Source organism: Heterodontus francisci, chromosome 3 (assembly GCF_036365525.1).
Source record: "Heterodontus francisci isolate sHetFra1 chromosome 3, sHetFra1.hap1, whole genome shotgun sequence".
Classification (NCBI taxonomy): domain Eukaryota; kingdom Metazoa; phylum Chordata; class Chondrichthyes; order Heterodontiformes; family Heterodontidae; genus Heterodontus; species Heterodontus francisci.
The window spans coordinates 143,196,983-143,217,975 of NC_090373.1; the positions used below are offsets into that span (position 1 = coordinate 143,196,983).

The 20,993-nt window shown below is 42.8% G+C and overlaps 1 pseudogene; it reads right to left on the reverse strand.

The window, feature by feature from the left end:
• Window positions 1-18,415: 18,415 nt before the first annotated feature.
• On the reverse strand, window positions 18,416-18,628 carry LOC137368110 (U2 spliceosomal RNA; annotated as a pseudogene).
• Between the last annotated feature and the right edge of the window lie 2,365 nt (window positions 18,629-20,993).

The window sequence follows — 20,993 nt, forward strand, 5'->3', positions numbered from 1 at the left end:
AAACCTTGTTCGATGTAGGAGACTTTTCTCTCTTGAGGTTCATGTGTTTTCAATGGGTCCAGAGGCTTGTGAGAAAGAGATGGGAGCAGACAGGAGAGGTCTTCTCAGTCTAGGAGCAAACAGTCTCTCTCCATTCAAACTGTCTGTCCAATTCAAAAAAATCCTCAAGTTGGCCAGCAGGTTAGTCACGTGACCACATCTGTGTTTGTGGACTGTCTTGTCCTAGCAGACCCTGGAGTGTCTCCTCTTACACACAATACCTGGTGATCAAAGTCCATTTCAGGATTAGTGGATAAGGGAAGTAACCTCTCTTGTCCCTGTTGGTATGCAAATGTCCTCCAGCCAAGTCTTCGGCAGCCCTTGTAACAGGCATTCTCTTCTTTCCAGCAACAATTTAAAATTTAATGTTCATATGGCGAAATGAATATGCCTCATTCTTGGCAGGTGGCCACCGTGCATGACAGTGTCCTACACCTGCAAAGACCATATTACTCCCCTTCTCCTTGACCTTACACGTGCTTAATGCTATCTGGAATAAAAAGAGAAGCCTCACAGTCAAACCAGACATTCCTTCTATTCCTGCTCCATCGTTTTGATAACTACACCTGTTTCCCCTATTCTTTCAAGTACTGCTTGGCACCACAATGCCACCCTCTTTCCTCATTAATGATAATGCCCAGGAAGCATCCAGTCTTCCTTCTTTCCTACTGGCTGTGGCCAATAGTGCATCCCCAGTGTGTCGAGAGTGAACTGCATCAGCCACCAAACTGCCCATCCTGCTCACCTGTCTATGTCTTTCCTGCAGTATTTCAGAATCATAATCACAATTTACCATACACCCCAGTCTGATGTTATCAGCAAATTTCCACATTGTTGCCTAAATAGGAGCAGCCTCACACAGCCCCATGTGAAACACTGCTCGTGACACCTTTGCAATTTAGGAATCGTAGCCTTTGGTTTCGGCTAGACCTCTCACATGGACTGATTCCACTACATGGTAAAATCAGGGCCAATGAATCAGTATTGTTCACCATCTCAGTGTCTTTTCTCAGCCTGAGTTCAGTCTCTGACTCTATATCCTCTCCACTACAAAGATCCCTTAGTTCCAGCTCCATAGCATCACCTGCCTCTGTCCTTTGCTCAACATGTCTGCTACATTTGTGCATCACTCATTGGCCTATACTGGTGATGTTCTTCTGTGGTGCTCTGGAAGGAACCAGAAGCATAGAAGTTGAGGGCAGTGATCACTTTGATTGCCATTGGCTTTGCAGTCTCTGTCTCTGGGTGAATCAGACTGTTCACAATTTCAGCATCCTATTTCAGCCAAAGTTGAGTTTCTGACTCCAAATACTCTCCATCACTGTCAAAAAGATTGCTTACTTCCACCTATAACATTGCCTGCCTCAACCCCTTCATCAATACATCTGTTGCGACAATGCTCTCTTGGTCAGCCTCCCATCCTCCACCCTTACATAGTAAAATTCAGTTCATGTGAACTCTGTTACTGGTATACATCTGCTATACGGCACCAAGTCACCCTCAATAACATGCCTTTAGCATAGAAAGAAAAGTTCCCAGGTGTCTGTCAAAAGCAAAGGTAACAATGGATGCAAGCTGAAGAAGGAGATATTAGATGGGGCGACAAACAGCTTGGTCAGAGATAGGTTTTAAGGAGAATCTTAAAAGAGGGGAGAGAGGCATCCATCCAAACTTCCATGCTTGCTAATCTATATTGGCTTCAGGTTCGCAACACTTCAAATTTAAAATTCTCATCCTTGTGTTTAAATTGTTTCATGACCATTTCTATCCCCTCCCTATTGCTGTAACCTCCTCCAGTCCCACAATCTTCACGGCTGGTCTCTTCGTTCATCTAATTCTGACATTGACCCCACCACTTGTTGCTGTGCCTCCAGACACCTAGGTTCCATGCATTGGAATTTCCTCCTTAAACCTCTCCGCCTGTCTGTCCCCTTTTAAGATTCTCCTTAAACCCTACATCTGACCAAACTGTTCGGCACCCCATCTAATATCTCCTTCTTCGGCTTGGCATCCATTGTTCCCTATGCTTTTGTGAAAGACCTTGGAACTTTTCTTTCTATGCTAAAGGCGCTACATACATGCATGTTATTGAGGGCGATGATAAGGTTTCCCACAGGTCTGTTTGCAATAGATGGCATAGCTCTGAAACTGCCGCTCTGCGGAAGTGGAGCAGTCCGCATTTAATAAATGCCTTGCATCCAAACCAGAATGTAAATTGTTTTTAATATCTGGTTTTAATGGGTGTGCTGACTGGATAGCTTGTGCGTATTATAAACGTTGGGATTTTGCACATTGGCCAGTTTGGCCTTCATGTGCATAGTTTTCAAAAATGTAAAGAGGTCCTTGCACGTTCTGAGCTAGAGCCAGGATCATTAGTGGATAACAGGGTCTACTATGCTGGGCAGTGCATTATTGAAGTGGATATCTGGACACTTTGTGTCCCAAATTCTGGACCCCATTTACCCACTTTATGCTGGTGAAGTCATTCCACTGATTGGAATTTTTATCCTGTATTGTCTACAAGTAAACAACTTCTTGACTTTTTCTTTGTTTGGGGAGAAGAGCCAGAAGAGTCATGCATCATTTCTGACACAATGAGACCATGTTTTGACGATATAATAATGTGTGCCACTGTGATTTATACCATTGCGTCGTGTGTTTGAAATGACTAAAGATTTGGCAAAAGATTTTTATTATTTAGGCGATCAATGCTTCTTTAAAATGAAAGGATGAGGCAGAACGAGCTCAGGCTGAACCAATCCTCTTTCTGATGTTAACAGCATTACATTAAACGGGCGACACTGGAGGGCACAGTCTTTCATAGAACCCCATCTTATCTGAGACTTGGATAAGATATCTGCAGCACTGGGAGAACGTCCATGCTCTTCTTCATATAATAGAACATAGAACATAGAACAGTACAGCACAGTACAGGCCCTTCGGCCCACAATGTTGTGCTGAACCTTTAACCTACTCTAAGATCAAACTACCTACCTACCCTTCATCCTACCATCATCCATGTACCTATCCAAGAGTCGCTTAAATGTCCCTAATGTATCTGCTTCCACTACCACCGCTGGCAGCGCATTCCACGCACCCACCACTCTCTGTGTAAAGAACCTACCTCTGACATCTCCCCGAAACCTTCCTCCAATCACCTTAAAATTATGCCCCCTGGTGATAGCCCTTTCCGCCCTGGGAAAAAGTCTCTGACGATCCACTCGATCTATGCCTCTCATCATCTTGTACCCCTCTATCAAATCACCTCTCATCCTTCTTCGCTCCAATGAGAAAAACCCTAGCTCCCTCAATCTTTCTTCGTAAGACATGCCCTCCAGTCCAGACAGCGTCCTGGTAAATCTCCTCTGCACCCTCTCTAAAGCTTCCACATCCTTCCTGTAATGAGGCGACCAGAACTGAACACAATATTCCAAGTGTGGTCTAACCAGGGCTTTATAGAGCTGCAGCATAGCCTCGCTGCTCTTAAACTCAATCCCCCTGTTAATGAAAGCCAACACACCATACGCCTTCTTAACAACCCTATCAACTTGGGTGGCAACTTTGAGCGATCTATGGATATGGACCCCAAGATCCCTCTGTTCCTCCACACTACCAAGAATCCTGTCTTTAAGCCTGTATTCTGCATTCAAATTCGACCTTCCAAAATGAATCACTTCACACTTTTTCAGGTTAACTCCATCTGCTACTTCTCAGTCCAGCTCTGCATCCTGTCAATGTCCCGTTGCAACGTACAACAGCCTTCCACACTATCCACAACTCCAGCAATCTTCGTGTCATCGGCAAACTTGCAAACCCAGCCTTCCACTTCCTCATCCAAGTCATTTATAAAAATTACAAAGAGCAGAGGTCCCAGAACAGATCCCTGCGGAACACCACTGGTCACCGAGCTCCATGCTGAATACTTTCCATCTACTACCACCCTCTGTCTTCTATGGGCCAGCCAATTTTGTATCCAGACAGCCAACTTTCCCTGTATCCCATGTCTCCTTACTTTCTGAATGTGCTTACCATGGGGAACCTTATCAAACGCCTTGCTAAAATCCATATACACCACATCCACTGCTCTTCCTTCATCAATGTGTTTTGTCACATCTTCAAAGAATTCAATAAGGCTTGTGAGGCATGACCTGCCCCTCACAAAGCCATGCTGACTGTCTCTAATCAAACCATGCTTTTCCAAATAATCATAAATCTTGTCTCTCAGAATCCTTTCCAATAATTTGCCCACTACCGACGTAAGACTGACTGGTCTATAATTCCCAGGGTTATCCCTATTCCCTTTCTTGAACAAGGGAATAACATTTGCCACCCTCCAATCATCCGGTATACTCCAGTGGACAGTGAGGACGCAAAGATCATAGCCAAAAGCGCAGCAATCTCTTCCCTCGCTTCCCGTAATATCCTTGGGTATATCCCGTCTGGCCCCGGGGACTTATCTGTTCTCATATCATTCAAAATTTCCAGCACATCCTCCCTCTTAACCTCAACCTGTTCGAGCATATCAGCCTGTTTCACCCTGTCCTCACAAATGACCAGGTCCCTCTCACGAGTGAATACTGAAGCAAAGTATTCATTTAGGACCTCCCCTACCTCCTCCGACTCCAGGCACAAGTTCCCTCCACTATCCCTGATTGGCCCTACCCTCACTCTGGTCATCCTCTTGTTCCTCACATAAGTGTAGAACGCCTTAGGATTTTCCTTAATCCTACCCGCCAAGACTTTTTCATGTCCCCTTCTAGCTCTCCTAAGTCCATTCTTCAGTTCCTTCCTGGCTACTTTGTATCCCTCTAGAGCCCTGTCGGATCCTTGCTTCCTCAACCTTCAGTAAGCTTCCTTCTTCCTCTTGACTAGCTGTTCCACATCTATTGTCATCCAAGGTTCCTTCACCCTACCATCCCTTCCTTGCCTCATCGGGACAAACCTATCCAGCAGTCGCAGCAAGTGCTCCCTTGCCATAAGCACATGCCTTAAGCTCAATAAACAACAGAAACCTTGTGACTTGGGGGAGATGTTTACAGAGAAGTAACATGTTAAGATTTATGGTAGTCAGGAGGTTTCACTTTTGGGATATTGTTTTGGTTCAGTTGGGTGTGGACTGTGCTGAAAGGAGTTGGATTTGTAGCCTTCTGAAAAACACCCAGCTCCTCTTTCACTAACTCTTTGGAAAAACCTGCGAATTCTGTATGTGACAGCTAAAACCCCTGATGTTGCATTTCTCCTGAGATGCTCCTGGAAGGCCTTCCAGATTGATTCTCGATGCAGGCCTGAATATAACTGCTTCAGAAAAGATTCCAATGATCTGTCTACGTTTACTCAAACACTAGACTGTATGCCATTTTTGGGACAAAACATTTTTTCTTTTTCTTCAAGAATTAACAAGTATTTGGCAAAAGCATTCTTAAAAGACTTTTGCAGAGAAAATTTCTTTTTTCCCCTTTAACTCGTGTGTGCGTGCGTGCGTGCGTGAGTGTGCGTGTGTGCGCGTGCGTGCGTGTTGGGTATTTAAAAAGGGAACTTTCTTATTTCAATCTGTGTGTTAAAGCTTTGCTTCTTTACTGGATAAATCTTGTTTTATAATAAACTGATAATTTTGTTGTTTGTTAAAGCAACCTGGTTGGTGTATTTTATTCTGGGATAAAGAGTAGTCTATATGATTGACTGTATTGGTAACTGATATTGGTTTTGGTATTGGATGGGTGCAGCTCCAACAACACTCAAGAAGCTCAACACCATCCAGGACAAAGCAGCCCGCTTGATTGACACCCCATCTACAAACATTCACTCCCTCCACCACCAACGCACAGTGGCAGCAGTCTGTACCATCTATAAGATGCACTGCAGCAATGCACCAAGGCTCCTTAGACAGCACCTTCCAAACCCGCAACCTCTACCAACTATAAGGACAAGGGCAGCAAATGCATGGGAACACCACCACCTGCAAGTTCCCCCTCCAAGTCATACACCATCCTGACTTGGAACTATATCGCCATTCCTTCACTGTCGCTGGGTCAAAATCCTGGAACTCCCTTCCTAACAGCACTGTGGGTATATCTACCCCAAATGGACTGCAGCGGTTCAAGAAGGCAGCTCACCACCACCTTCTCAAGGGCAATTAGGAATGGGCACTAAATGCTGACCTGGCCAGCGTTGCCCACATCCCATGAATGAATTAAAAAAAACTGGGTAAACATTTAAATATTGTGGAGAAGTGGAACTAGAAAAAGACAGTGCACTCCTCCCACCTTAGTGGTAACATATAATTGGGGGCTCTGTGCAGGACAACCCAAAGCCGACAATGTGCAATTGTAAGTGGGGTCTTAATAATTGAAAAGAAGAAAGGGAAAAACCGGGTTTCTTGTGCATTAGAGTAAAGTTTACATTACCAGAATGGATTTGTCAGTTGCTAAGACCTTTCTGGAGAAGGAGGATTTATTCCTGAGTGATTTGAGAAACTTAACTAAGGTTAGGCTAATAGCATTGACAGAAAAGTTGGTGTTAGAGTTAAAACCAGGAGCTGAGAAAGCAGACATTACCGTGGTAATAGCACAGCATTTGAAATTGGAAGAAGGAAAAGGCAATCCAGATGATAATTTAGTTAAATTATCTAGGATTCAGTTGCAGATGAAGCAGCTTGAACTGGAAAGGGAAAGAGAATTGGAAACAAAAAAACTTGAGCTTGAACAGGAAAAAAGATGAAAAAACTTGAGCTTGAACAGGAAAGAGAATTGACAATGCTAAACATGAACTTGAAAGACATAGAAGGGCAAAAGGGAGGGCATTTCAAAGCAAAAAAAGAAGAAAGGGAATTCAAATTAAAAAAAGCTGGAACTAAGTCAAAAGAATAGCCTTGACTCCAAGGAAAGTTCTGGTGAGGAAAGATCTGACTCCAGCCAGGACGCAGTGAAGAGCTGTTTAAATTTGTGCAAGCCCTCGCGAAGTTTGAGGAAAAGAACATAGAGGCATTTTTTATTTCTTTTTAAAAGATAGCTGGACAGATGAAGTGGCCGAAGGAAAGCTGGACACTGCTTATGCAAAGCAGGTTGATGGGCAGAGCTCATGCATTTTATGCTATGCTTTCCGATGATGCTTCTGCTGACTATGAGATGGCAAAAAGGCTATTCTCACTGCTTATGAGTTCGTCCCTGAAGCTTATAGGCAGAAATTTCAGAACCTCCAGAGACAGCCCGGGCAGACATATAGAATTTGTGAGGGTAAAGCAAATTAATTTTGATCGTTGGATGCAGGCACTAAAGGTAGACGTCACGTATGAGAATCTTACAGAAATAATTCTTCTGGAAGAATTTAAAAATTCACTCCGACCGTTCATAAGATCCCATGTAGAAAATCAAAAGGTTTCAACAGCCAGACAGGCAGCTTAGATCACTGATGGTTTTGTGCTTGTGCACAAGCCCTTTGTCCATCACACCCAACAAACTTGAGAAGGATAGAAGATGGAGGGTGAAAGGAAGGCAAGTACCCAGGAATAAGAATGGACAGCTGGGAACGCCCTGTGTTCTCCTCCTCAGGCCAGAAAGGAAGATGCTGAGGGTGGAAGTGAGGATTGAAAGCCTAAGTGTTTCCATGCCACAAGGTAGCACACCTTCGTACAAAATGCTGGAAGGTACATGGTAAACCAATGGGATTTACTGAGGTACACAAGGCCAATGCAGAGAAAGAGGCCCTGACCAGAGTATGACAGATCAGGCAGCAGCTGTAAGGCTAAGTAAAAAAACGCTGAGTACGGGGCACGTGAACAAGATACCTAGGTGTTATAGGGAATTCTTGTCAAAAGAAAAAGTAACTCCTTATGTTTCAAGTGAGGCAGGTAAAACTGTAGTTATACCTAGGGTTACAGGAGCCACCCAAACTCTTTTGCTGGGGAAAGGCATAACTTTTCCACCAGAGAGCACACTAAATGCAAAGGTTTTAGTGAATGGTATCGGCAGGGAGTACATACTTGTACTGTTGTGTCGGTTGCACCTGGAATGTGAGCTAATGTCTGGAACAGGAAACATAGGAGTTGTCCATAGTTTGCCTGTAGATGGAATTGACCTACTCCTGGGGAATTATTTGGCCGGAGCGAAGGTAGTAGCTTCTCTAGTAGTCACGGAAAGACCAAGTGAAGTCAAAGAGACAGAACAGTTGCAGGCAAAGGTTCCGGGAATTTTTCCTTTATGTGTAATGACCTGAGCAATAGCTAAACAGGTTCCATTGCTGGAGGTCAAATTGGCACCACAGACAGATAGGCGAACATCTGAAACTTTCTTTGGGGATATGGATAATCTGAAGGAAATGTTCAGTAATTTTTCTCTGATTAAGGCTCAGCAAGCTGATCCAGAGTTAAATAAAGTAACACAATCGGCTCTAATGGAAACTGAAGCAAAGGGAGTTCCAGAAGGCTACTATATTAAAAATGGAATTCTGATGAGGAAGTGGAGACCTCCTCACAGACCTCAGATGAAGAATGGATGGTAGTTCACCAGATAGTGGTACCACCCAAGTATTGCTGGGAAATTTTAAGGACAGCCCATGAATTTCATTTGGCGGGACATGTGGGGATCTGGACGTCCCAATCACATGTAGGTCAAAGTTTTTACTGGCCTAGTCTTTCCAAGGACATGGTGCAGTTTTGTAAAATATGCCATACGTGCCAGATTGTGGGAAAACCGCAACCTGCCATAAAACTAGCACCTCTAATTTCCATACCAGTTTTTGGGGAACCATTTAGTAGGCTGTTGGTAAGCTATGTAGGACCTTTACCGAAAACAAAAGCAGGCCACCAATATATGCTCACTATTATGGATATGGCTACTCGGTTCCCAGAGACCATTTCGTTGAGAACAATTTCTGCAAAGCTAGTGGTAGAGAAGTTAACCCAGTTCTTCACTAGATATTGTTATGACCGACCACTCAAGACAAAGCCCCCAATCTTAATATATATTTCTGATTGCAGTGGGAGACACGCATTATCAATTCAGTCCTGTCCCTCCACAGATCACCTAACATATCACTTTAAATTTCCCAAATTAAAGAAATCCACAGCCGAATTGAACCATCTGTTAACCCCCGAATTAGGTGAACCAAACCAGGTGTTTTTAGATCAACAAATTAACTATTTAATTAGAAAAACTAAATTCCTAAACACTACTAAGATATAAACAACATTTTAAATCATAGTGAATACAATAAAATCCATGCAGATATATGCTCCTGCCGAAGTGGAATCTTCCAGTGTGGAACTGTGCAAGGTTGGTTGAAGTCCTTGCAGTCATTGGCTTATGTGTGATTTGGTCTTCTGAATTCCCCTATGTGCTGCAAAAGGAATATCCTTGTCGATATTTAGGTGGTACCACTATCTGTTCAACAACTGTCCAGTCTTCGTCGGCAGGTCTTTGAGACGGTCTCCATTTCCTCCTCAAAACCCTGTTTTCCATATAATAGCCTTCAGAACTCCTTTTGACTCAGCTTCTGACAGAGCCGTCTGTGCTATTTGGTATATCTCTGGATCAGCTCGCTGTGCTGCAATGATAGATGATCTGTCAAACATCTCATTTGGATTATCTCAGTCCCAAATAAGATTTCAGATGTCTGATTATCTGTTTGTGGTCACCCTTTTACCTCCGACAATGGATTCTGTTTAACCATTGCTTGGGTGACTACACACGCTGGAAATATTCCCGGAACTTGTTCCTGTAATTGCACCATTTCCTTAACTTCACTTGTCTCCTCTGTAATTATAGGAGAAACTGATATTTTTGATCCAGCCAAATCATTTCCTAGGAGTAGATCAATTCCCCTTACTGGCAAACTGTGGACAACTCCTACAGTTACTATCCCAGATATTAAGTCACTCTCTAGACATACTTTATACAAAGGACGGGTATATACTCCCTGCCAATTCCATTAACTAAAACTTTAGCATTCAAGGCACTCTTTGGTGGAAACATTATATCTTTCCTCAGCAAGAGTGTTTGGGTTGCTCCTGTGTCCCTGAGTATAATGATAGGTTTTCCTGCCTCACTTACAGGATATGGAGTTACTCTCCCCTTTGACAAAAATTCATAACAACTCTCAGGTATTTTATTCTTAACCTCTCCACTCCTTTTAGTTTTAGTTTCAGGTTTCACAGCTGTCGTTAAAGCTAAAGCCTGGTCTGCTATGCTCTCAGAGTCTTTTCCTCTGCACTAACTTTGCGTACCCCAACAAGTCCTATGGGTTTACCTCGCAATTTCCAGCACTCTGAATGAAGAGGACCCGTTTTGTTGCAATGATAACACTTTGGCTTGCAAACCTCACTTCTACTCTCAGCATCTTCCTTTCTGACCTGAGGAGGTGATCCGGAGGCATTCCCAGCTGTTAATTCTTGCCCCCGACTACTTGCCTTTCTTTCACTCTCCCACTTTCTATCCTTCTCAGGCTTATAGGGGTGATGGACAAAATAGGTTGGCTTATTCACAAGCTCAAAATCATCAACAATTTCTGCTGCTTGCCTAGCTTTCGAAACTTTCAGGTTATCAATATGAGTTTTCACTACTGAAGGAATGGAGTTTTTAAACTCTTCTAAGAGATCAATTCTCGAAGGATCTTATATGTGGTTTCTATCTTTAATGCCCATATCCAATGGTCAAAGTAATTTGCTTCACCCGCTCATATTTTAAATATGTCTGCCCAGCCAATCTCTTTAAGTTCCGAAACTACTGACGGTAAGCTTCAGGGACTAACTCATATGCAGCGAGAGTAGCCTTTTTTGCCTTCTCATAATTTGCAGAAGCCTCTTCAGGAAGCATGGCATAAGCTTCATGAGCTCTGCCTACCAGCCTGCCCTGAATAAGCAGTGTCCGGCTTTCTTTCGGCCATTTCATCTGTTTGGCTATTTTTTTCAAAAGATATGAAAAATGTCTCCACATCCCTTTCCTCGAACTTAGGAAGAACCTTTATAAATTTAAACAACTTTTCGCTGGGTTCTTTCTGATTCTTCCTGACCTAAATTTTCCCTAGATTAAAGACTACCCCTTTGTCTTAGTTCCATCCCTTTTAACTTAAATTCCCTCTCTTCTCTTTCACTTTCTCTCCAAAATGCTCTCTCTTTCTCCCTTTCCTTCAATTCAGGTTTTCTTATTGCTATTGCTTTTCTTTTTCTATTTCAAGTTTTTTTGCTTCTAACTGAATCCTAGACAATACCACTGCATCACTCTCGGACCTACAACTTTTTTGTTCCTCGTATTGCCGTTCATCATCATCATCATCATCACCATCATCATCATCATCTTCTTCTTCTACTAATTCCATATGCTTGGCTAGTATGTCAATTATCTCTGCTTTTGGCATCTAATTTCAGTTCCAACCCCAATTTCACTGCCAATTCTTTTAATTTGTTCTTGGTTAAAGTTATCAAGTCACTCAGGGAAACATTCTGCTTTTCCAAAAACTCTGCTGCAACCACTAATGCCAATGGTATAGAATGTATCTTATTAAACAACAGACCTGGTTCTTTTATTTTCTTTGTAATTGGCATTAGATTTAGATCCCAACAATTGAATTTTCAATTGATCCCAATTTAAATGTTATCCCAGAGATGAGTAATTAATATGATTACAAATGCGAGCCCTCCGATTAGTCTGATTTTGATCCCAAATATGAGCCACCTAATTAAATATGAATCAACCGCGATTGAGCCCCCAATTAATATGTTACAACCAACTGCACAAGACAAAGCCCCCAGTCAAAATATATGATTCTGATTGCGGTTGGAGAAGCGCATTGTCAATTCAGTCCTGTCCCTCCACAGATTGCCTAACATATCACTTTAAACTTTCCAAATTAAAGAAATCCACAAACGAATTGAACCAACTATTAACTCCCGAATGAGGCGAACCAGATCAGGTGCCTTTAGATCAACAAATTAACTGTTTAATTAGAAAAACAACATTCTTAAACACTATTAAGATATAAGCAACATTTAAGAAAATAATAAATACAAAAAATTCTGTGTAGCTTTACGCTCCTGCTGAAGTGGAATCTTCCAAAGTGGAACAGTGCAAGGTTGCTTGATGTCCTCGCAGCCATCCAATGGGAATAAAAAAATGTCCAACATCTGAAGCTTCGACTCCTCATCCATCCAGCGATGACCATTCGCAAACACTTTTCAATGAATCAATTTGGCTTTAGAATTTTTGAAGGATAAAAGATTGTCACAGTCTAACTTCCCTTCCTTCAGTTTAAATTATCAGAGATCTCTGTTCCATTCATGGTGTTCCAGCTGTCTGTCTGTTAGAACAGTCAGTCTCCATTAAAAAAACAGTTCAAAAGATAATCGCAACATTGTATCTCAATCCTTAGTCTCTAGGTGGCTGTGCCCAAGGCAACCAGGATGCACTAGCTGAAATTGGTTGGTTCCCTCTCTGTAGGGTTGTATCCAACGGCAACCAGAATGCACCTTCTCTATAACTCCTGCTAATGTCTGAGGTTGGCTTGTTCTTAAAGCAATACTAATCCTTTGCTGACTTAAAGACATATTACATACTGCTCGAAAATAACCCACCAGGATCATAACAATATGGATTACCAATTGAGATCCAGTTGGATCAAGGTTCCAATTTTATGTCTAAAGCTTTTCAGGAAGTTATGGGTAATTTGGGTATAACACAGTTAAAGTCCTCAGCTTACCATTCACAGACACAAGGGGCTTTAGAACGGTAACATCAGAGCCTCAAAATGATGATCAGGGCATACTGTCATGAATATCCCCATGATTGGGATAAAGGGCTACAATTTCTTTTGTTTGCCACTGGCATTCACCTAATGAATCTACCAGTTTCAGTCCTTTTGAATTAGTTTATGGACATGTGGTAAGAGGTCCTCTGATACGAATTAAAGAAAGGTCTTTTGAAAAGAGGGACGAATCTTCCGTGTTAGATTATGTATCCATAGTCCGGGAGCAGCTCACGAGAGCCTGCAAAGTGGCTCAGGAACACCTGAAAGCTTCCCAAACAACCATGAAGTAATGGGCAGACAAGCATGCCAAGAACGGAACATTTATAAGGGTGATGAACTTAGAGCATGGATCAGTACTTGGAGCTACGATGTTGTGGCCATTACGGAGACGTGGATATCACAGGGGCAGGAATGGATGTTGGATGTTCCGGGGTTTAGATGTTTCAAAAGGAATAGGGAGGGAGGTAAAAGAGGTGGGGGAGTGGCATTGCTAATCAGGGATAGTATCACAGCTGCAGAAAGGGAGGTCGTCGAGGAGGGTTTGTCTACTGAGTCATTATGGGTGGAAGTCAGAAACAGGAAAGGAGCAGTCACTTTGTTGGGAGTTTTCTATAGACCCCCCAATAGCAACAGAGACACGGAGGAACAGATTGGGAGGCAGATTTTGGAAAGGTGCAGAAGTAACAGGGTTGTTGTCATGGGTGACTTCAACTTCCCTAATATTGATTGGAACCTCCTTAGTGCAAATAGTTTGGATGGAGCAGTTTTTGTCAGGTGTGTCCAGGAAGGTTTCCTGACTCAATAGGTAGATAGGCCGACTAGAGGGGAGGCTACGTTGGACTTGGTGCTTGGCAACGAACCAGGCCAGGTGGCAGATCTCTCGGTGGGAGATCATTTCGGTGATAGTGATCACAACTCCTTGACCTTTACTGTAGTCATGGAGAGGGACAGGAGCAGATGGGATGGGAAAATATTTAATTGGGGGAAGGGGAATTACAATGCTATTAGGCAGGAACTGGGGAGCATAAACTGGGAACAGATGTTCTCAGGGAAATGCACGACAGAAACTTAGTTCAGTTTAGTTTAGTTTAGTTTAGAGATACAGCACTGAAACAGGCCCTTCGGCCCACTGAGTCTGTGCTGACCATCAACCACCCATTTATACTAATCCTACACTAATTCCATATTCCTACCACATCCCCACCTGTCCCTATATTTCCCTACCACCTACCTATACTAGGGGCAATTTATAAAGGCCAAATAACCTATCAACCTGCAAGTCTTTTGGCATGTGGGAGGAAACCGGAGCACCCGGAGGAAACCCACGCAGACACAGGGAGAACTTGCAAACTCCACACAGGCAGTACCCAGATTTGAACCTGGGTCGCTGGAGCTGTGAGGCTGCGGTGCTAACCACTGCGCCACTGAGGTTGTTTCGGGAGCACTTGCTGCGAATGCTGGATAGGTTTGTCCCGATGAGGCAAGGAAGGGATGGTAATGTGAAGGAACCTTGGATGACAAGAGATGTGGAACAGCTAGTCAAGAGGAAGAAGGAAGCTTACTTAAGGTTGAGGAAGCAAGGATCAGACAGGGCTCTAGAGGGATACAAGGTAGCCAGGAAGGAACTGAAGAATGGACTTAGGAGAGCTAGAAGGGGACATGAAAAAGTCTTGGCGGGTAGGATTAAGGAAAGTCCCAAGGCGTTCTACACTTATGTGAGGAACAAGAGGATGGCCAGAGTGAGGGTAGGGCTGATCAGCGATAGTGGAGGGAACTTGTGCCTGGAGTCGGAGGAGGTAGGGGAGGTCCTAAATGAATACTTTGCTTCAGTACTCACTAGTGAGATGGATCTGGTCGTTTGTGAGGACAGCGTGGAACAGGCTGATATGCTCGAACAGGTTGAGGTTAAGAGGGAGGATGTGCTGGAAATTTTGAATGATATGAGAACAGATAAGTCCCTGGGGCCAGACGGGATATACCCAAGGATATTACGGGAAGCGAGGGAAGAGATTGCTGCACCTTTGGCGATGATCTTTGCGTCCTCACTGTCCACTGGAGTAGTACCGGATGATTGGAGGGTGGCAAATGTTGTTCCCTTGTTAAAGAAAGGGAATAGGGATAACCCTGGGAATTATAGACCAGTCAGTCTTACATCGGTAGTGGGCAAATTATTGGAGAGGATTCTGAGAGACAGGATTTATGATTATTTGGAAAAGCATGATTTGATTAGAGACAGTCAGCATGGCTTTGTGAGGGGCAGGTCATGCCTCACCAGCCTTATTGAATTCTTTGAAGATGTGACAAACACATTGATGAAGGAAGAGCAGTGGATGTGGTGTATATGGATTTTAGCAAGGCGTTTAATAAGGTTCCCTATGGTAGGCTCATTCAGAAAGTGAGGAGGCATGGGATACAGGGGAGGTTGGCTGTCTGGATACAAAATTGGCTGGCCCATAGAAGACAGAGGGTGGTAGTAGATGGAAAGTATTCAGCATGGAGCTCGGTGACCAGTGGTGTTCCGCAGGGATCTGTTCTGGGACCTCTGCTCTTTGTGATTTTTATAAATGACTTGGATGAGAAAGTGGAAGGCTGGGTTAGCAAGTTTGCCGATGACACAAAGATTGCTGGAGTTGTGGATAGTGTGGAAGGCTGTTGTAGGTTGCAACGGGACATTGACAGGATGCAGAGCTGGGCTGAGAAGTGGCAGATGGAGTCCAACCTGGAAAAGTGTGAAGTGATTCATTTTGGAAGGTCGAATTTGAATGCAGAATACAGGCTTAAAGACAGGATTCTTGGTAGTGTGGAGGAACAGAGGGATCTTGGGGTCCATGTCCATAGATCGCTCAAAGTTGCCACCCAAGTTGATAGGGTTGTTAAGAAGGCGTATGGTGTGTTGGCTTTCATTAACAGGGGGATTGAGTTTAAGAGCAGCGAGGTTATGCTGCAGCTCTATAAAGCCCTGGTTAGACCACACTTGGAATATTGTGCTCAGTTTTGGTCGCCTCATTATAGGAAGGATGTGGAAGCTTTAGAGAGAGTGCAGAGGAGATTTACCAGGATGCTGCCCAGACTGGAGGGTATGTCTTACGAAGAAAGATTGAGGGTGCTAGGGCTTTTCTCATTGGAGCGAAGAAGGATGAGAGGTGACTTGATAGAGGAGTACAAGATGATGAGAGGCATAGATAGAGTGGATAGCCAGAGACTTTTTCCCAGGCTGGAAAGGGTTATCACCAGGGGGCATAATTGTAAGGTGATTGGAGGAAGGTTTCGGGGAGATGTCAGAGGTAGGTTCTTTACACAGAGAGTGGTGGGTGCGTGGAATGCGCTGCCAGCGGTGGTAGTAGAAGCAGATACATTAGGGACATTTAAGCGACTCTTGGATAGGTACATGGATGATGGTAGAATGAAGGGTAGGTAGTTAGTTTGATCTTAGAGTAGGTTAAAGGTTCGGCACAACATCATGGGCCGAAGGGCCTGTACTGTGCTGTACTGTTCTATGTTTATGTTTGTTTCAACTGGGAGATGAGGTGTTTGTATTACTGCCTTTACAGGGTGAAACACGGTTCATTGGTACATATAAAGTGGTCAAAAGAATTGGTGAAGTAAATTATTTGATTTTCTAAATGCGTGGAAAAAGAATCGGCTGTGTCATATCAATATGTTGAAATAATATCATCACAGAGAGGAGGATAAGAAAGCACAGATATGTCCAATAGTAAGGACAGGGAAGGATGAAAGGGATAGTGAGGATGCAACAGAAGGAGGCCTAGATAATTCTAAAATTGAACCTCCTACTATCTGGTTAGCTAACACTGAATTGTTAGGGAGATTAGACACTATACTTTCATATTTCGATGCAGAAGAACGAGCAGACCTAACAAGGCTACTCTTAGCATTTAGAGGTGTCTGTAGGGACAAACCAGGATGTACAACCTTAGTCATACATGATGTGGATGTAGGGGAATCCTTTCCTATAAAATAGCATCCTTATCGCTTAACTGCAGAGAAACAGGCCCAGGTAAAAGCAGAAATCCAGTACATGTTGGAAAACCACCTAATTGAATCCAGTCAAAGCAGCTGGAGCTCCCCAGTGATGTTAGTGCCTAAACCAGATTCAACTAGATTATGCATAGACTACAGAAAGGTTAATGCAGTAACAATGGCAGACACCTACCCAATTCCTCGCTTGGAATACTGTATTGACAGAGTGGGCAGCGTCATGTTTCTTACAAAAACAGATTTGTTAAAGGGATACTGGCAGGTTACTTTAACACTCTGAGTGAAAGTATAATTGGCCCTTGTCACACCAGACAGCCTTTTTCAATGCCGAGTGATGCTATTCGGGCTAAAAAATGCCCCAGCCACTTTTCAGAGACTAATGAACCAAGTGGTAGCCAGTGTTCCTAACTGCGTGGTTTACCTTGATGATGTGCTGGTATACAGTGACACTTGGAAGGACCACTTGGAACAACTCGGACCTCTGTTTAGGAAATTTGGTGATAATCCTTGCCAAAAGTGAATTTGCAAAAGCGAGAGTAACCTACCTCGGCACATAGTAGGGCAAGGACAAGTGTTGCCAAGAACAGCAAAAGTATAAGCATTGGTGGAGTTCCTTACCCCTAAGACTAAGTGAGAAATCATGAATACAGTATATGATTGACCATATCGGTAACTGGTGTCATGATCCTTTTTTCTTCCTTGGGAAATATTGCGGTGCATCTTTAAGACAGCAAAAGATCAGTACTACTTTAAGACAGCGAGCTTCGGAAGTTACCAAGTGAAGGTGCATCTTGGTTGCCCTGGATACAACCATTCAGAGACAGAAAACAAGACATACAATGTTGCATTTCAATTTTTGAACCTGGCTTTGCAGGGACAGTTGAGAGACAGACTGTTCTGACAGCTGCATGCTAGCACCTAAAAAGAGATCTCTCAGTCAATTTAGACTGAAGGAAGTGAATTTAGACTGTTTATTTTTACCTCTCAAAATTCTGAAAGTTAGGCCGGGTTGATTCTTTTGAAAGTGGTTGCAAATTGTTGATCTGCTGTGGTCTTCGCTGGAAAGAAGAAGAGTTTGAAGCTTCAGATGTTGAATTGAATTACCGATTACCTATCGTCGGATTCATTGCACCCGGGAAGATTGCGAATCGAGTTTGAATCAGAGGACTGTTTGTCAGGAAGAGTAAATCTGCAAAGACTTTACTGTTATTTCTATTCTTTTAGATATTAATTTATCTTAGTAGTGTTTAAGATTTTTTTGTTTTTCTAATGAACAGTTAGTTTGTTGATATTTAAAGATACCTGGTTTGGTTCACCTCATTCAGGGGTTACTAGATTGTTCAATTCTCCTGTGGCTTTCTTTGATTTGGGAAAGCTTAAAGACATATGTTATGTGACCTGTGGAGTGACGGGACTGAATTAACAGTGCATTGCTCCCACCGCAATCAGAATCATATATTTTGATTGGGGGCTTTGTCTTGAGCGGTCGTGTCATAACACTGGGTAAACATTTAAATATTTGTTGTGACCGGTGGAGAAGGGGAACTAGAAAAAGACGGTGCACTCCTTCCACCTGGGTCATAACACTGTCTACACAGATGCTGCCAGACCTGCTGAGTATTTCCAGCACTTTCTGTTCTCATTTCAGTACTCCTTTGGTATAGCACTGAAATATCACCCTAGATGATAAACTAATGACCTGGAGTGGGGTTAGAACCACAATCAATTGACTCAAAGGCAAAAGTGCTAATACAAAGCCAAGTATGACATTCTTAAAATGGGCCCAAAATACCAGATATTAAGCTGATCGGGACAGATTCTAAACTTGATCTTAGCCAGAAGGCTGAGAATAATGACAGATCAAACCAGCACACATTTACACACTGACAGTACAAATCAAAAATACTCTGACATCAATGAGAATGTAATTCTACAGAGCAATGCATTTGAAGGAGGAATAGGAACATGTCGCATGCAAGGTCAGCCTCAGCTCATGTTCAAGATCTCTAACTGAAATGGAGATAAATTTTGTTCAAATTGAAAAAGAACTCAGCTATGGTTATTGGCTGGGAAAACATGAATGCTCCAACTTTGGAAAGAATATTATTGGGGAAAGTGATCAGAAACTTCTCTTGAGCATCAGCTATTTGTCTTTACCAGTCATTCCCTTCAATCTTATGTAAGTGAAGCATAATTTAGTGTCCTGACATGATTTTGGGAATATGATCATGAAGTATAATGCAAAATTCAAAAGATTTGGTGAGGAGAAAGAGATGGAAGTTCAAGCATTATTGCAGTGACATTGTTACTGGCTATCATTAGATACATTTAATTTGTAGCTTTGTGTGGAAAACGTTGAAGACGCTAGGAGCAAAATTCAATATTGGTGAATGCACAAAACAGGGCATGGCAAATCAGCTGTCCATTATCCGTCCTGCATAATTTTCCTTTCTACTGAAGTTAATGAAAAGGATAATTGGACTGAGTGGATAAGGGATGGTGGAACCAATATGGCCAGTTTTGCACCCTCACCAACCCCACCCCCCCACCCCCCCAACAAAGTTGACTTTCATCCTGTCTGTTATCTGGTACTTCACAAAAAGCAGCAATATGTTTCTTGCTAACATGCTGAGCAGGACGTACCTACCTCACCTGGCCAGTAGGGTTGACTATGAGGAAATCAAGGTAACTGTTGGAAAGCATCAATATGCTGTAATAGAAACATAGAAAGATTTACGGCACAGAAAGAGGCTATTCAGCTCATCATGTATACGCTGGCTGAAAAAAAAGCTATTGAGTCTAATCCCACCTTCCAGCTCCTGGTCTGTAGCCCTGTAGATTAAGGCACCTCAATTGCATATCTAAGATGTTTTTTTAAAAATGTGATGAGGATTTCTGCCTCAACCACCTTTTCAGGCAGTGAGTTCCAGACCCCCATTACCCACTGGGTGAAACATTTGCTCCTTAACTCCCCTCTGATCCTTCCACCAATTACTTTAAATCTATGCTCCCTGGTTATTGACTTCTCTGCGAAGGGAAATAGGTCCTTCCTATTCATTCTATCCAGGCCCCTCATAATTTTATACACCTCAATTAACGCTCCCCTTAGCCTCCTCTGTTCCAAAGAAAACAACCCCATCCATCCTGTGTATAATTCTGCTCACTAATGCAATATGGGCATCTTTACTTTGGAAAGAAGCGGCAATCTGCAGTTAAACCAATAGCTTGGTTTATGCACCTAAAGTACGGAAATTGGTAACGTTTATACTCACCGAACGATAGCTAAGAACAATGCATTAATTAAAATGTTAATTATTTTCCACCTTCATTACTTGTCACTGTCAATCTTCAAAGATTAAGCATTACACTTATACTTGGACCTGAGAATGGAATAGCTAAGATTCAACAAGCTACTCGAGTAAGTGAAGACATCAGTTTCTGAGAGTGACAAAGCTGGCCTGAAAGAAGTAAAGTGCCAATGCAAGTTTCTGAATTATTTGAATATTAGAGATAATCTCGGATGGATTGACTTTCAAAGGAAATTGAGCAGTTATACCCCTGTGTATGAGTGAAGTAATGATGTGCTGAGTTCACTCAATCAACTTCTGAATCCAAGGTTGTATTCAGAAAGCTACAGGATTGATTTATTGGCCTTTGAATGAACAAAGACATAGAGTTGTGATATATCCAAGCAGTTTCAAATAAATAGCAAAAAGAACTGATTATTAACCACAAAATACCAGAAAGCATTGGGACAAAATAGGGTGTGATCTTTTCAAAGCAGATGGATGTGACTATCTTATATATTATAACTCAATTCTGATTCTTTTGAAATACACACAAGGGCTATGATCCCAGTTATGCCAGGTTATGGCCTTGCCCAGAAATTCTTATGAAGCCTTGCAAGGCTGGGGCCTCCATCCGCCTGCAGAAGGGAGCCTAGTCAGGGGTGGAGCGCCTAGTCAGGAGTTTCCATGTACATCAGCCAGGTGTACTGACCTATCTACTGGTGGAAATGAGGTCCACCTTGGGAGATTAGGCCTGAGGCACTGCCTGGCCCCACAAAGAAAGAAGAATTCTCCAGGTAGAGACCTCTTACAAAGGAGGCTGAGGGTTTCCTTGTGTTTTCTTTCCAATGGAAAGCACTGGCAGTAAACTTAGAAAAAGAAAATGGATGCTTTCTGGTGGGGTCCTATGGTCAGAGTTACAGCAGGAGTCCA